We start from the raw sequence: 18,128 nt of genomic DNA on the forward strand, positions 1-18,128 counted from the left end.
ACACTTGAAGGGGATTGACTTGTTAAGACTTAACTTTTATTAAATATACATATAAAAAATATAGCGTAGAGCAAAAACATTTTTTTAAAAGCAAATGGTAATATCCGTTGGAATTAATAAGCTATTACTTTAACCAAAGAACAAAATATCAATCTTAATGAAAGAATATGAACAGTATTCTACTGTAATCTGTGGCCGGCAATAGACTTATGCTCATCTATACCAAATTTGCCGGGTATATTCCCTTATAGGTGAGCACAGAGGTAATATATACATATGTGTTTCAGCATACTCAGTCTTTTAACACATCCTAAGCACAACTGGTGTCATCAAATATTACAATAGTAGCCCTCAGGCTTATATGTTGACACCACGGATAAAGCCAACGTTTTCTTGGTATAACTTTCCCATTCACAGTAATCAATTCCTACACATGATAAATAGGATAACTCTCCTATAGACAGCAAGCCTGAGAGTGGAAAAAGGAGTAGACCAAGATAAAACACTCCTATCCAGAAGGTCTGGTTCCCCAATCAAATACTTGTGTCCAGAAAGCAAAATACATTCAGCACTTAGATAATAATACAAAATAATACATTTTTGTCCTCAGAACAGTTGTTAATACAATACTTGATATACAAAACAACAAATGTGTATAGTATTAAAGATATTAACAACTAAATATGTATAGTTCCATGCAAAGTATTATGAGCATTCACAAATCTTAAACAAAAGGAATAATGCTCCTAGGGTCATGTACTTACTCAGAGCAGTGAAATATGGTATAGATGATTAATACCAGCAACCTTCAAATCGTCACTTTTGAATTAGTGTATATAAATAATATCCAGAATAGTGGATATAAATCCTTAATACATATGGAAACCTACTCCAATACATGTTAATGTATTAGTTAAAAATGATCCAAAAATACAGTGCAATAACCCCTATTTCATCCAAAGTGTATTGTGTATAATCACGTATTTAAATTTATGATTTCAAGAGAGTCCCCAAATTCATAGTGTTCTATACCAAAATGAATCATAAAATTACAAAACGTTCCAAAAGACAAATAAAGATGAAATTAAAAACATAGGTGATAAAGAATGATGAGTGATAACTATAGACACACACAAGTGAAATCCATGTGTTGCATGGAGAGCTAATATATTACATTTGCCTCCATATGAAATGAGATTATAATGCAATACTACTTATTGCCACATATAATACTGTATATAGCTATTTCTTACTACATATCAAAACAGTTAGCACAATATTATAATCACTTAACAAATATGACTGAAAAAGATAGTATAAGGCATAAGTTTGTCATATAATTGAAGAAAATAAATAATATAATATTTGGAAGTTGTTTAGGATGATCGAAAAGCTCCATAATTGATATGTTCATTCATGCCCATGGGGGCTAATGCTCCTAATCTGAATGTCCACTCTCTCTTTTTAGAAGTGTATTCATTATATCACCCCCTCTTATGCCTAGTCTCACTTTCTCTAGGCCACAAACACTCAGGTCTTTCCAAGAGCTTTAATGGTGAAGATAAAAGTGGCATTCCAAATTGAACCAATGTGTTCAAATGTTCGTTGTTTTAAGGACCTAGAGGTCATTCCCACATATTTGTAATCACAACTGCACATTATGCAGTATATGACTCCTTCAGTTTACAATTAAAATAGTCTCTAATCTTGACTATGTGGTCAAATTTATCCTTTATTGTATCCATTCTCACGATGTGCTTGCACATTTTGCAGGTGCCACATGGGAAGGTACCAGATGTGCTATCTATTGTGGATGTCTATTTTATATAATGGCTGTGTACCAATTGATCCCTCAGATTTGTAGATCTGCGCCAGCTCATGGAGACCCAGTATTTTTGTATAGCATCTCTCAGCTCTCTCCATTCGTGACAGAAATTACCCACAAATCTAACTTTTTGTTCTTGTTGTTTGCATTTACCTTTTCCATAAATCAAATGTTCTCTTTCAGCCTGATTTGCCACTCTCATGGCTTTATTGATGTCTTACTATAGCCCCTTTCTCTGAGTCTTTCTGAGAGGTCTTTGCTTTGTTACAAGAAGTTATCATCTGAACAATTTCTCTGCAATCTCAGGTATTCTTCCTTGGGCACATTCTCAATTGTAGGTGGGAAATGTGAGCTTGTCTGATGTAATAGACTATTCATAGATGTTTCTTAAAGGTTTGTGGTGATCATGTTCTCTTGATTTTTGTGGATCATTAAATTTTCTTGGCTAATGTCATATGTGAGATGGATATTGAGATCATTTGTATTCAGGGTTTCAATGAATAATAATAGTTGTATATCTCCTTCCCAAATTAAGAAGATGTCATCTATATATCTTATCCACATATTAATGTGGAATGTCAAATGCTAATTTTCTGCATGGAAGACTTTTTCTCTCTTCCACCATCCTAGAAAAATATTAGCATATGTGGGGGCACAAGCCGCCCCCATTGCTGTGCCTCTTGTCTGTAGAAAAAATGTATCATCAAAATTCAATAACTCCAAGAGAAACTCATGAAAGTCTTCATATCCTTCCATCATCATGAAGAATTTGACTGCCTCAACACCTTTCTCATGGCTGTTACTGGTATACAGTGCTTCAACATCCAATGTAACCAAGAACTGGTTGTGTTCCAATTTGATATTGTCCAGTTTATGAAGAACATCTGAAGTGTCCTGGATATAGGAGGGTAAGCTTAATACATGATGTCTTAGATGCAGATCCAAAAACATCCTTGCCCTTTCTGTCAACCCTCCTATACCAGACACTATTGTTCTACCAGGTGGTGTATGCAAATTCTTATGTATCTTAGGTAGCATGAAGTATGTTGGTATTCTGGGGTTTTCAGTTTTAAGATATCTATATTCCTGTGGAGTTATTGTCACACTTTTCAGAGCCCGATCAATGATTCTTTGATATAATGTCTTGAAATTGTCACTGGGGTTCAAGTAGAGCCTTTTATAACAGTTTTTATCCAATAATTGTCTATAGGCTTCTTTAAGATACATTTCTTTTGGCCACAGAACAACATTTCCGCCCTTATCTAAGGGCTTTATTAAAATGTCTTGCTATTTCTGGATCTCCTTCAGAACTTTTCTTTCATTCTGTGTCCTATTACCATCATGTGGATTTCTTTGTAGATTCTTTTGATGGATTTTATCAAATTCATCTGATACCATTTTCATATATACTTTAATTTCTGGACAAATATTCTCAGGGGGGAAAAAGTTGATTTATTCTTACATATTGGTCTTTGTCTTGCATCCCCTGTAGATGAGTTGGGTCTGTTAGACTCCTCCTCCAGATCTTCCAATGCCTCCAAGTGCTTCAAGTTCCATGTTGGTATGTAATGGGGAATCCAATGGATCCAGGATAGGTGTTTCTGTATCTGTTAAAGTCTGTATTTTTGTCAGATTTTCTTCTTTATTAGCATACAATTTGGTTAGTAGCAGTTTTCTGCCAAATAGGCGAAGATCTCTCTCCCAATTCAAAATGATTAAATTGTCTGGTGGGGGAAAAAGATGAGCCCTTACTCAGGACTGACTCTTGAATTTCTGTCAAACTGTATGATGAAAGGTTTATGATCTTCAATTTTGTAGTAGATGTTAATGTCAAAGCAGTGTGTTCCATTTTTGAAATCTTCTTTCTCTTTTTGAGGCTCCTCCTTATTTTTCTGTTTGTCTTCCTCTGGTTCCCCGTAAATCCCCTAAAAAAAGGAGACTGTCGTTTGAGGTTTCTCCTCTCTGATTGAATGTCTGAGAGTTTGATGATGAATATTCCAGAGGATCCTCAGTTCCAGAGTATTCCGCTTCTGAAGAAAAGTATTGATATTGGTCTGGTTGTCTACTAGAATTTCTATTGCGCGGGTTTTGTTCCATTTAAAGATTTTCCCCATGGCAAAATCCTTTTTGTCTCTTGAGAAATTATTTCTTTTGCGGTCAATAATGGTTTGTTCGTAAGTGACTAAGGCCCTCATTAAGAGCCGTATGCTCTGAGCAGAGCGCACGCTCTGAATGAGGGCCGTCCTCCATAACTATGGAGCGTCCTCCTGGACGCTCGTATAGCTGTGGGTCACCACCCACAGCCTATACAAGTGTGCAGTTTGATGGCCGCGATGGTCGTGACCATCGCGACCATCGAAACTGCGTACAAAAGCCTGTGGTTGAGTTTTTCAACCACAAGGCTCGGAGTGATTTTGGCTCTATCAGAGCCAAAATCACTCCCACTGACATCACTAGTGATGTCAGTGGGCCGGCTTCTGACGGGAGGCGTTCCCGTGGGAACGCCCCCGTCAGGGAGGCACGCCCCCGGCACGCCCACCAAAGGGGGCGTGCTGTCAGTCAACATCGACAGCACGCCCCCTTTGAAGAGACACTACGAGCGAAGGAAAATCCTTCACTCGTCGCGTCTGGCACATGCGCACGACGGAGCTCCCTCCGTCGTGCGCATGCTCAGTGCAGAACATCGACCCACTTGCGAGCGGACAGCCGCTCGCGAGTGGGTCTGAATCAGGCCCTAAATCCTCTTTAGTCTTTACAAAGCACCGCTGGAATTGTGTGTTGCCCTCCCATTTCTCTCATTTTTTACCTAGGGCATCAATGTCCTTTTCACATTCTTCCAAGACAAGATGGTTATGCTTGACCAATATACTCATAAGCTCCTGTGAGCATTTGCTCAGACTTGTTTCCCAATCTTTTTTAAAATTCTCACTTGCTAATTCAAAAGCCGGGAACACCCTTGGTCTAAGGCCCCTCGTGATATCCAGAAAGTGACGATTTGAAGGTTGTTGGTATTAATCATCTATACCATATTTCACTGCACTGAATTAAGGACCAATCATTAAGTACATGACTTTAGGAGCATTACTCCTTATATTTAAGATTTGTGAATGCTCATAATACTGTGCTTGGAACTATACATATTTATTTGTGAATACCTATAATACTGTACACATTTGTTGTTTTGTATATCAAGTATTGTATTAACAACTGTTTTGTGGCCAAAAATGTATTGATTATTTTGTATTATTATCTAAGTGCTGAATGTATTTTGCTTTCTGGACACAAGTATTTGATTGGCGAACCAGACCTTCTGGATAGGAGTGTTTTATCTTGGTCTACTCCTTTTTCCACTCTCAGGCTTGTTGTCTATAGGAGAGTTATCCTATTTATCATGTGTAGAAATTGATTACTGTGAATGGGAAAGTTATACCAAGAAAACGTTGGCTTTATCCATGGTGTCAACATATAAGCCTGAGGGCTACTATTGTAATATTTGATGACACCAGTTGTGCTTAGGATGTGTTAAAAGACTGAGTATGCTGAAACACATATGTATATATTACCTCTGTGCTCACTTATAAGGGAATACACCCGGCAAATTTGGTATAGATGAGCATAAGTCTATTGCCGGCCACAGATTACAGTATAATACTGTTCATATTCTTTCATTAAGATTGATATTTCGCTCTTTTGTTAAAGTAATAGCCTATTAATGCCAACGGATATTACCATTTGCTTTTAAAAAAATGTTTTTGCTCTATGCTATATTTTTTTATATGTATATTTAATAAAAGTTAAGTCATAACAAGTCAATCCCCTTCAAGTGTGCCCCCACACATTGTTTTTTTCTTTTCTTTTCTATTTGTATGTGATTCAATAAGTGTTAAGATTGCATATCTCCTTAACAATAATCAATAGCGCAGACCCATCCCCCCTTTTATTCACTGGTGCAATATGTAGGGGAGGGTACCCTACAGGGTCTAGCAACTGCTTATACACACCACCTTGAAGATAGTGCAGCACTAGTCACTGCATATATTATAATATCTTTTGAGGAGGAGGATTTCCCAGCTCCATCTCCTGTGGAGGAGGAGGATCCATATCTAGCTGGAGGAGGAGGCCCCTGCTATATCTTGTGAGGAGTAGGTCCCAGCTCCATCTCCTGTGGAGGAGGTGGATCCATATCTAGCTGGAGGAGGAGGCCCCAGCTATATCTTGTGAGGAGGAGAAGGCCCCAGCTATATATTGTGAGGAGGAGGAGGCCCCAGCTATATCTTGTGAGGAGGAAGAGGTCCCAGCAATATTGTGAGGAGGAGGAGGCCCCAGCTATAACTTATGAGGAGGAGGCCTCAGCTATATTTTGTGAGGAATAGGATTTCCCAGCTCTTTCTCCTGTAAAGGAGGAAGATCCATGTCTCGCTAGTGGAGGAGGTCCCAGCTATATCTTGTGAGAAGGAGGATGCCCCAGCTCCATCTCCTATGGTTAGTAACAAACTATTTTGTTCGGAACCATCGATGGTTTAGACCATTGAAGATTCGCACATGCGCAGAAGAGACTACCTGTGCAGCTGGGCAGTGTCCTTTGCACATGCGCAGCGACAGGTCAACTTCTGAGATGGGAGTGGGGCCTGAGGGAGGAGTCTCGATTAACATCATGATTCAGCACACTGCATGTAACAGCTGGAGCTGGGGGTGGTGCACGGCTGCTGAGCTTGTCATGGCAGCTATAAAGTGAGGTGGGCCATCGGGAATCTGGAGTCCTTGTCTCACACATACAGCATGCTAAGATGCTGATGGTCCAACTTGCTCTATAGCTGACATGACAGGCTCAGCTGTCAGTCAGCAGCCCTGCACCGCCCCCAGCTCCGGCACTTACACACAATGCAGCATTGTCAAGGATAGGAACCATCGGGCCCACGGCTATCATCAATGGTGGGAAACTATCTGGTTCTCTGCCATCAATGGTAAAACTATTCGACATCGACTGGTGGTCATCGAAGATTTCTAAAAATTGATGGTCGATGGCCATCCCTAGGAGGCCCCAGATAAATCTTTTGAGGAGGAGGATTTTCCTGGCTCCATCTCCTGTGGAGGAGGAGGATCCATGTCGGGCTGGAGGAGAGGCTCCAGCCCTGACTTTAGACCAGTAGGAAAAAGAGAAGGAACTCCACAGAGTTGTTCCCATCAAGGAGGAGGAGGACCCTCATCAATGCAAACATTCTACATTTCATTTGAATCCCTGATTCAAGTGAATCCGAGTGGTGGCTCGGGTGTACCCATCAGATTGCAAATCGAGGCAAAACATAATTTTCGTGGTTTTGAATTCTATATAAGTCCCTCCCGCGGTGATTCAGGCACCATTTCACATTGACACCAATCTAGGCTAATGTGTCCAATGGCTGCTGTGCTGTATCCATCTTCTCCACCTCTAGTGGCTGCTCCTGTGCTGCATCCACTCCAATCCCTGTGGCCAGAGGCTGCTGCTGTGTACATCCACTCCTTGTGTCCAGTGGCTGCTGTGCTGTTTTCTCTCTAGTCCCCTTAGTGTTAAACACTGTTAATATTGGCTGAGCTAGATTAACAGTAGATGCAGATAGCAAATAATTTATTATTTTTATAGTGCAGGAATTAAATATTTTATAGGCTGTCGATCAAGATCTGCACAGAATTCGTAACATCGCATCCCTCCAGCTTCAGCAGCCTGGGCTTTACTTCCAGCACAGGACACTTCTGCTGTGAATTCTATAATGGTGGACCAGCACCTGTTGCCTCTATATCAGTTCTCCCCCTGGACACTCGCTAAGTTGCGCTCGCTTGCTCTGAGCGATTTTCGCCCATCTGCGCATGTGTATAATTCGCAATGCGCGTGCGCAAGCCAGTCTTTGTGGTCTGTTATTGGTTGCTCGTAAGCCACTATAAGGTTGCTACTTTGAGTGACAGATAGTGCCGTTTTTGGGGGTGGTAACTGGGGAGGGTGCTTGTAAATGGAGGAGTGGTGTTGTGGACGCAGGCATGACAGGCCGCCAAAACGCTGTTTAAAGGGCGTGCATAATTAGCAAAGTAGCATCATTGTACACATCACCTGCATGTATTTAAGCCCGCAATGATTGCTGCGCTTGCGGCGAGTTAAGGCAACCTCAAGGGCTGCGAGCAGCTCCGATGGCTCTCGATGGTCCCGATTAATCTTACATTTCCACGAGATGACGTGTGTTGCGAGTGGCAAGGGGGCACTTGCGAGCTATTGTGCGTACACTTGCGAGCGCACTTTGCCGTAGCTCGCTAAAACATATTGGGCATCTTTATGCAACGCAGTGCGAGCACTTCATTTAAATATCCGGCCCCTTTTTGCCAGCGAGCGGCCGCAACTTGCGAGCAGGTCTGAATGAGCTGCACCATGCAGGTACTGGAACGTGTAATAATTGAGCTCGTCATTCCTAAAGAACTAAGGGCCTGATTCAGACCCGCTTGCAAGCTCATATCGCTCGCAAGAGGGTCGATGGTGGGGTACTCACTACAAAAGGGGCGGCTGTCGATGTTGATCGACAGCTCGCCCCATTTTGAAAGGCAGGGCGGGGGGTGATTACACAAATGGAGGTGTTCCCAAAGTAATGCCTGCCGTTTGTGGGAGGCACCACTGACATCACCAGTGATGTCAGTGCAGAGTTGATCATTGTGTTGATCATTTTCATGTCAAACTTTTGACCCTGTCGACCTTTTGTACCTGTCAAACTTTTTACATGTCTAACTTTAGTGTGTCTGACTTTTGTCTGTGCCGAACTTTATTCCCTGTCTAACTATTGACTGTCTAACATCTGGTATCTATCTAGACATTGTCTAACTAATTACTGTCTATCTCTTATACCACACCACCCCCTCAGCTCTGGGCCCCATAGCAGTTGCACCCCTTACACCTATGGTAGTTATGCCCATGGCTATGGGTAACTTCCCCACTGGTCTGCTTCTTCACTCTTTACAAGGTTTGTTCCATCTCTCCAGTAGACATTCAGATAAAACTGGTCAACATTTTGCCATGAAGTGATTATAGAATCCTGGGAACGACAGGGGTGACCATTTTATCTGTCTGTGGGAGAGATGGATCAAACCTTGTAAAGAGTGGTACAATGGGGCCCTAGTGATGATGTCACCTCCCGTCCGGCTCCACTGGGCATGTGGGAGTTCTCGCTAGCATCGTGAGATATCCCATACAGCCCAGCAGTCGCTGCAGCCAAAGACAGTGCTGTCACTGCTGTGGGGGGGGCAACAACTACTGCAGCTGGCAAAATCGATAGCTGCAGCTGTCTGAATGGTTAGAGCCAATGACCGTTCATACATTGGGTTGTACATCAGCCTGCTATCTTGTAGACAGCAGCGCCCTAATGATGGGGGTGCATAGCGCCCCTATCGTTTACCACCCAACCCCAAGCGGGAGAAGTAGTATCAGCGCACATTACATGCTCTTATACCACTAAACCCCCATTTCACTGGTTCATACCTCTCCCCCACTGTTACTTATTTATTTAATAACAGTTATCTATATAGTGCACACATATTCCGCAGCACTTTACAGTCCCTGCCCCTGTGGGGCTTGTAATCTGTATTCATACCACATGTGCACACACACACACACACCATACATGCCTACCCTCCCGGTTTTCGCGGGAAGCTCCAGATTTTTCAGGTAACCTCCCCGCACCCCCATGAAAGGTAGGCACTTTCTGCATGAATCACGTCATTTAGCTCCATCCCTTATTTAAATTTGCACCAATTTGTGTCAGTGACATCAGGTCCCACCCCCCATAGCAACCCAATCTTTCTCCTCCCCGGGTTCTCCCGGCAAGGAGATAAAAAATTTAGGCAAGTATGAAGCCAGGGCCGGCGCCACCATTAAGCAGCTTTAGGCAGCTGCCTTGGGACACCGGCCACTGGAGGGTATCACTCACCGCCCATAATGACAGGCAGTGTTTATAGCCCCAGTGTAAAGTGCGCATAAGCCGCGGCACTTGTAAAGCCGCTCAATCTGTGACTGAGACAGTGTGCAGCGATAGTGCTGCACACTGTCTCCTCACTCTCCGCCTCCCATAGCCGCAGCGTCTGCCCTGTGTCCGCCGGGTTTAGTCTCAGGCTGCTGATGGGTCTTCTCCCGTCTCACGGTGAGGGGAATAGAGGCGGGTGGAGTTCACTGGTTCTGGCGGCGGGGCTTTGATGCATCAGTAAGTGTCTTCTTCATTGGCCCAGCAGTCTCCCGCATCACCGAGTCACAGTTGCTCGTGTGCAGGGGCTCCAACAGGCAGCAATCCTGTTCGGTCGCAGCATTTTAGCTTATCCATAGACACAGATCCAGTCCCAGTCATAGCAGCCGACCCCTCCTCTTTAGTGTGGGTTCTTCTGTTATATGCTTCGCCCTGACTTTGGCCGCCCTCCGCAGCTCCTGGCTCATTGCTCGGGGGCCCCTAGTGAAGAACCGCTTCAGAATCATCTGCCTGGTCCCCCAGGCCACCAATGAGAGAGGGGAAACTTGTTGCTGGCCTAAAAATAAATTCTCCCTATGGCTGCGCAGGCTTAGAAGTGACCAGAGGCAGTGGGGTCAGACAAAGTTCACCAGCCCTGCAACACAGGGCTGTACTGTATGTTACATTACACCCATACAGTAGCTGTGGGGGCAGTCCGTTATATATATATATATATATATCTATATATAAAAATTACATTGGGGTAGCAATGTTGTGTATGTGTGACAGTAAGTGTAATGGCGCTGTAGCCAGTATATAGTATACTGTCTACAGCGCCATTACACTTACTGACACACAACACACAATGGGGGAGCGCAATAGTCTGAAGTTTTGCCGAGGGCACCTGGAAACCTTGCACCAGCCCTGCTTCTGCCCCCAGCCCCTGTCACCTTCTTCCTCCAGCCCCCGTCACCTTCTTCTGCCCCAACCCATGTCACCATCTTCCTCCAGCCCCTATCCGTTTCCTATGCCCTCTTCATCTTCTGCCGTATCCAGGTTCCATTCCATCATCTTCCCCTTCCACGGCCTTCCACTGCAGCTTGCCTGCCATACGGCGACGTGACCTATGACGTTACGCCCCTGTGTTACTTAAAGGTCAGGCCTGAGCCACAGCTGGACAGACCCAGGCTACAGGGGATTTGGAGCTGGGGCTGGGCAGCCGCTATGGCATCAGCTGCCCGCAGCCCCGGTTTGTGTCCGTCTGGTCCTCGGGACCTCTCTGGACCTTGGGAGGTTACAGGGGATTGGCTAGCCAGATATAGCATAGTATGGACATGTATTTGCAGTGACACGGGTGGGTTGCTGAAAGTGGTTGCGTATAGAGATGCTGAAACGCTCACATTGGAGGCTAAACTCAGATGGATAATCTGCACCTTGTAGCATAGGTTTTGTGCAAGTTTCAATGGTGCGACCGATGGTGGAGTATAAATACGCATAAAGCATGATTGCAGCATCTGTAGAGTCTGATAGTGGCCGCCACAGTACTTGCACATTGGAATGTACACCAGGGAAGAGCATTGTAGTATCATTAGCATAAAGTCGCAGGAGCAAATGCAGAAAAAGACACAAGGAAGGCCACGACTGCCTCCGAGTCAGAATCAGGCCCTATGAGAAGACAGTATTCTGCCCCTCCACAGACCCCGCCCCCTCAATAGACCCACCCCGTTGAGGGCTGCTTTCAATAATTTCCCGGGCTGCTTTTCCATCCCAATCCGCCCCTGTGTAATGCTGTATATGAACTTGGTTGTGGCAGGCCAGCTATCAGGATGCAGGTGGGAATACTGTTGAACCTGCAATGCTGGAAATGGATTTGATTGTAACAGAACCAGTACTTGATATGGTTAAACTGACAGGTGGATGCAAGTCTGTACTTGAAATGGTTGAACTGGGGGCGTGTCCTGGCAGGCAAGGGAAGCAGCCACGTTTCTAAGAGGCTCCAGACCACCGGAGAAAAAAAAAGCCTCAATATTCCTGGCTACCATACCCAGTGGTGACCAATTTTATGCCCTAGGCTCCCTCAAGTCACTCTCACTAACGGGGTTGGTTGTGGAGCCGGAATGCATTTATTAATGCGTTTGCAGGTTGTGCCCTAACCACCCTGCAGCAGCCGGAGACTCACGCTGGAGCCGCAAATGGAAGTGTGCCCAGACATACCGTACCGTCCCTGCCAACTCGGAGGCACCGCAGAGACCCGTGGACTGTGCTATCTGTGAGCGCTGAGACTGGCCAGACTCCCAGGTGGGGTGTAGCGACTGAGTGCTTCTTCTTCCTCCCGGCGTGGAGAGCGCACATGGGGCAGTTTGCTCGTAGATATGCGGCCCGGTCTCCCTATACATCCTAGGCCTTAATTTTCTATAAAGCCCGGCGACACCTCATGGTTCACGTGAACCGCTACACGTGGTACCGCGAATACTTCTCAGACCATAGGCGCTCCTTACCACTCAGCCCTACAGCCCTTTCATTCAGAATCCAGTTCTGTTCTGGGCTGCGGATAACTGTTCCCTAGAGATCTCCTAGATAACCATCTATATAAGCAAGCCCTAAGACATTACGGAGATGCACTGAATTTCTGGATGTCCCCAGATACAAAATTGCCTCCCTGTGTCTATCTGGTTGTTTTACTGTTTGGGAGATATATGTTGGTGAGTCCCATAATACCACCTGAACACGGCAGATAGCATCTGATTGATACTCTGCTGATCCTTCTTTGGGGAGTTATAGCAATCAACAATCTTTATGTAGATCAACTGGGAGACCACATGGCTGCCCTATGCTTTGATACTTAATGTTACTTAATGTCAATGTAATGCCAGGCCACAGGGAATCACCGTATGCAGGATCTCTACCTGTGTAACATGTCAGCAACCTGATTTCGCTTACTGTGACCTACGCAACTATTTACTGATCTTTTTTTTTATGCTACATTATGGTCAAAAATAAAAAACCACCTCAAAGAGGCAACACACCTTTATCGAAAGGGCACTAATCTCAGCAGATCTGAGATCATTTCTTCATACCAATCCTACCAAGGCTACAGTAGATCCAATAACATCCAGCTCCATCTCCTCATCCTCATCAACTCCTGCAATGTCCCTGTTCCAGGAAGACCAAGCCCATGTGTCCTCTGAAAAGGACACAGACCTCCAGGACATTATGGACCTCATTCAGAGGCGGTTGCACAGAGCGATTGAACGTAGCGAGTGATGTTTTTTTTAACTGCGCATGCATGTACCTGGCAGTGCACGTGCGCAAGCCTGTCTTCCCGAATGCAATCCTCTTGCTCGCTAGTGACTACGAGGTCGTAGCTGTGATTGACATTTCGTACCGTTTGTGGGTGGTTACAGGGGAAGGTGCTTGTGAACGGGGGTGTGGTGGTGCACACGCAGACGTGGTTGACCTTAAAAAGGGCGTTTTAAGGGCGTGCATATATTACTGAGCGAGTCATCACACATGTCATCTTGTTGCAATAACGACGCTACTGCTCGCAGAGCTAAGGGTAGCCCAGGGTCTACCTTAAGCATTGCGAGTGCTGACGATGGTTACTGCCTCAATCGATGTTTGTAGGCAATTAACAATGTAACAGGTGTTAATCGTGCTGACGTAGGTTGCCACCTGCGACCGACTCTGAATTAGGCCATAGAGATGGGAAGTGTGCTTTCATTGTTGTGGGTGTTTCCGCGCTTACGATGTGCTTTGCGACTGAGCGCTCATTTTGCATATTCTCGGTCACTTTGGGTGCGACTGATCGCTCCCGAGCGACCGCCTCTGAATGAGGTCCTATGTCCTTCATGAAGACCTTACCCACAAAACAGGATCTTCAAGATACCATTCGACAGGAACTTACTATTGTCCGGAAAGACATATCGCAGATATCAGATCGTGTCACTTCTCTAGAAAACTTTCAAGAATCCACAGATGCATATTTGACATCCTTGAAAGATGTAATTTCTGCCCAAACAAAAGAAATGTGTGTGATCAACCTGAGGATGACAGATCTCGACAATAGAGGACGGAGTAACAACGTTCGTATTAGAGGTCTACCAGTAGAAGTCCCTCAATCTGGTTTGATAGACGCACTTACAAAGATATTCAATGAAATCCTGGGAAATGAACCAAATGAGCTTATCACCTTTGATAGAGCTCACCGAGCCCTAAAACCAAGAGGTCTTCAAGCTGATCGCCCCCGTGATGTCATATGTCTATACTACTGTTAACAGAAAGATGAACTTATGCGCAAAGCACGGCAATTAGACGGAATTGACTTCAATGGGGCAGTGATCCAAATATTCCAAGATTTATCCTGGCATACGCTCCAACAGCGTAAATCCCTTAAACCTATCACAGATGAACTTCGTAAGCGCCAAATGAAATACAGATGGGGCTTTCCCTTTAACCTTCAAGTATCCTCGGCTGGGAAAACACATTCTTTAACCTTGTACGCCGATCTGCCTTCATTCTGCTCTGGACTTGATATACCAAAGCTTAACGTTCCCAATTGGGAATTCGATCTGCCTGAACTGCAACTACCTCAAAGACCCGAGAATTATCCTCCTTGGCAAGAAGTTCGTAGCTCCAGGAGAAGACCTCACGCTTCGTCACCTTCACTGGCTGAAGGTGCCACCTGAACGGACTTATCTGCTCTTGATCTGAGGTTTCCCTCCGTCGGGAGAGGGTGAGATCCATCTATTTGTTGATTTTATTGTGTGCCAACTGTTTGCCTTATCCACCAACCTGGTCTTTTGTTTATTTCAAGTAATGGATGGTTGAGATTTTTCCAATGATCCACTAGGATGTCATTTTAAATATCTTTGAAATAGGTGTGTTCTCTCTCTTTTTTTGTATATAATTCATTAAATAATGTTAGACATTTATATATTATGTTTCGATGCTACATTACTATATGTTTTTCAAATAGGTTCTGTGCGGTGATTCCCTAACCCCATACCCGCCCTCGGCTTATATGCCTATTGGGTTTCTCAGAGTGCCAGATTCTCCACTGCGGGTTTAACCCTGTTCTTGCAATTCCTTCTCCCCTCATGTCTCACTTTATATTTTTTCTAGATGTAATTGTTTTTATTTGGTTTCTTTCCATTTTTTTATTTGACCATTTTGAGGATTGATGTATGTTTGGTATTTCTACAAATAACATGATCTCCCCAAGTACAATTAAGATACACTTGATTAACGCCCGGGGCCTCAATATACCTGAAAAAAGATCTACCCTGTTGAGATCCCTATGGGCTGATAGAGTAGATGTTGCACTGATACAGGAGAGTCATTTTAAAATTTCGTCCCGCAGCCCTTCCCTAACTAACCACCGATACCCACTCGCATACTACTGCAACACCCCAGAAAGCAAATCCAAGGGAGTTGCAGGCTTATTTTCAAAAAATCTACAAATTTCTATAACTTCGGTTCACAAGCCAGTTCCGGGTAGGATACTCCTAATAAATTGTAAAATATATAACCAACCCTATACTTTTATTGCAGTCTACACCCCTAATCAGGACCAAACCTCCTTTTTTCAATCTCACCTTACGAAGCTTGAATCTCTATGCTCCGGGATTATAGTTCTGGGGGGAGACCTTAATTGGACTCTGGATCCAACTATTGATATCTCGACCAAAGCACCCAGTATTCCCAACAGAAATATGGTAGGGTCAGGAAATTGTTTCACGACCTTCAGCTGGCAGATACATGGAGGGCCTCTCACCCATTAGGCCATGATTATTAATTTTATTCTCATCCCCACAAAACATATACACGATTAGATTATTTGTTTCTAAGTCATAAACATCTTCCACTCCTTTTAGATGCCTTGATTGGCTCAATTACTTGGTCAGACCACACCCACATATCGATAACTCTGTCGGCTTGGCATCAGTCTCCTAGTCAGTGGACTTGGCACCTTAATGAATCTTTATTAGAGGATATTACTTGTAGAGATGAAATCAACAAAACCCTGATTGATTATTTTTCCATTAACGATACTGAAGATATTTCTAAAATGACCTTATGGGAAGCTCATAAGTGCGTACTGCGAGGCAAGATTATCCAGCTTGGCTGCCATATGAAAAAGCAAAAAATGCAATGCGTGGCGAGTCTATTGCAGCTGACTCATTCTTTAGAGTCCTCACACAAGTCCACGTTGTCTGGGCCAAAATATGCCGAGCTGATAGAGGCTAGAACCCAGTTGAAGAGGCTGCTCTCTGACAATGCCCAACTTTCTCTCCATAGATGTAAACGTAGATATTATCAATGGGGTAACAAACCAGGACGCTTGCTTGCTCAAGCGCTCCGGTCTCAGAGAGTGAATTCATTTATTAGCTCCATGAAAGATGAAACTGGTTATCTTCATTTTAAGACCCCTGACATAGCATCCTGTTTTAAAAAATATTATACAACTTAATATAATTTAAATAAAGCCCCTAAAACAGCAGACCCTGTCTCCTGCTTATTAAATACTAAAGAATATTTGGCAAATGTCACATACCCCACTCTTTCGCTTGCTGACCGCGATACACTTGAAAAACCTTTTACCCTTTAAGAACTGGAATATGCCATCTCATCTATGCCATCGGGCAAGAGCCCTGGCCCAGATGGATACACCATAATTTATTATAAAACATTCAAAGATATTTTGGTTCCTAGACTCCTTCAAGCTTTCAATTGTATATCAGCAGACACTCACTTTTCCCCCCAGTCCTTGGAAGCTCACATAACTGTGATCCCTAAGCAGGGTAAAGACCCCTCGGTATGCTCCAGTTACAGACCTATTGCCCTCTTAAACGTGGATCTAAAATTATTTGCAAAACTATTGGCAAATAGACTGAATAACCTGCTCCCCTCACTGATACACAGCGATCAGGTGGGATTTGTCCTGGGCCAAGAGGCGAAGGACAACACCACTAAAGTACTCAACTTAATCCACTTAGCTTCCAGAAGTCAGATTCCTACTGTTTTGCTTTCCACCGATGCCGAGAAGGCATTTGATAGGGTGAATTGGCATTTTATGAGGCCTGTGTTGGAGCATATCGGGCTGGGTTCTCAAGCAGTGCATAGGATCTTGGCTCTATACAATATGCCCACTGCTAGGGCTCATGTCAACGGCTCTCTTTCAGATCCTTTTTCAATAAGTAATGGGACGAGAGAGACATGGTTGCCCACTGTCCCCACTAATTTTTGTCCTTTGTATAGAAGCTCTAGCTAGATCAATTAGTGCCAATAGACATATATCAGGCCTTCAGGTGGGCGATGAGGAGTATAAATTAGCTATGTTTGCAGATGATGTTCTGGCGTTGGTCTCACATCCTGAAGTATCCCTGCCTCATCTGATGAAGGAATTTGATTTATATAGTACACTCTCTCAAATTTAAAAATTAATATGTCCAAATCATGCGCCCTTAATATATCAACATCTCCCTTACATATGGTAGGGCTGAAACACTCCTTCCCTTTTCAGTGGCAAACTTCACATATCACTTACTTGGGTATCAAACTGCCTTGAAATTTATCCCTATTAGTCTCATTAAATTACACTCTGCTCCTTAAAGTATTACGAGCAGACTTTAGCAGATGGCACTTTAAACAACTCTCGTGGCTAGGAAGGATAGGAGTCATCAAAATGAACACCCTCCCTAAGTTGCTGTATGTCCTCCAGACATTGCCGATAGGCGTTCCCGATTCCTGGTTCAGCTCCATACAGCTTTTGATTCAACAATTCATCTGGTCCCGTAAAAGACCCAGGCTTAAACGATTAATTATGACGCGATCCACCCGCAGGGGAGGGTTCCAACTTCCAGACATTAAAAATTACTATTATGCGATTCATTTAAATAGGGTGTTGGACTAGACCAGAAGCCGGGAAGTTAAGCAGTGGGTGGAGATGGAGGGGATATGCAGTATCCCGAAATTTTCCCATGGCTCCCGGCACTGCCGAGGCTTCCTTATTCCCACCCGACTGTTACTATGACCCTTTCGGTTTGGAGAACTCTATGCCGTACACCCGACATCTCTTCAGTATTCGGCCCCCTAATTTCATTTCTAGCTAATGTTGATTTCCTTCCTGGCATGACTCTATCATACTTTGCGGGCTGGGCGGTTGAGGGGCTTTTTAGGGTCGGACAGCTAGTGACTTCCAGCAGTGTAAAACAGTTTTCAGATATTAAGACTAAATGGAATATCCCACAAAAAGATTTCTGGAAGTTTTTACAGATCAGACATTATCTCCAATCGGGGTCTAGGCTCACATTGTCTTCTAGGGAGTTGACACAATTTGAGATGATTTGTGTGGC

This window comes from Taudactylus pleione, unplaced genomic scaffold, assembly GCF_031769625.1.
Source record: "Taudactylus pleione unplaced genomic scaffold, aTauple2 ptg000110l, whole genome shotgun sequence".
NCBI lineage: Eukaryota > Metazoa > Chordata > Amphibia > Anura > Myobatrachidae > Taudactylus > Taudactylus pleione.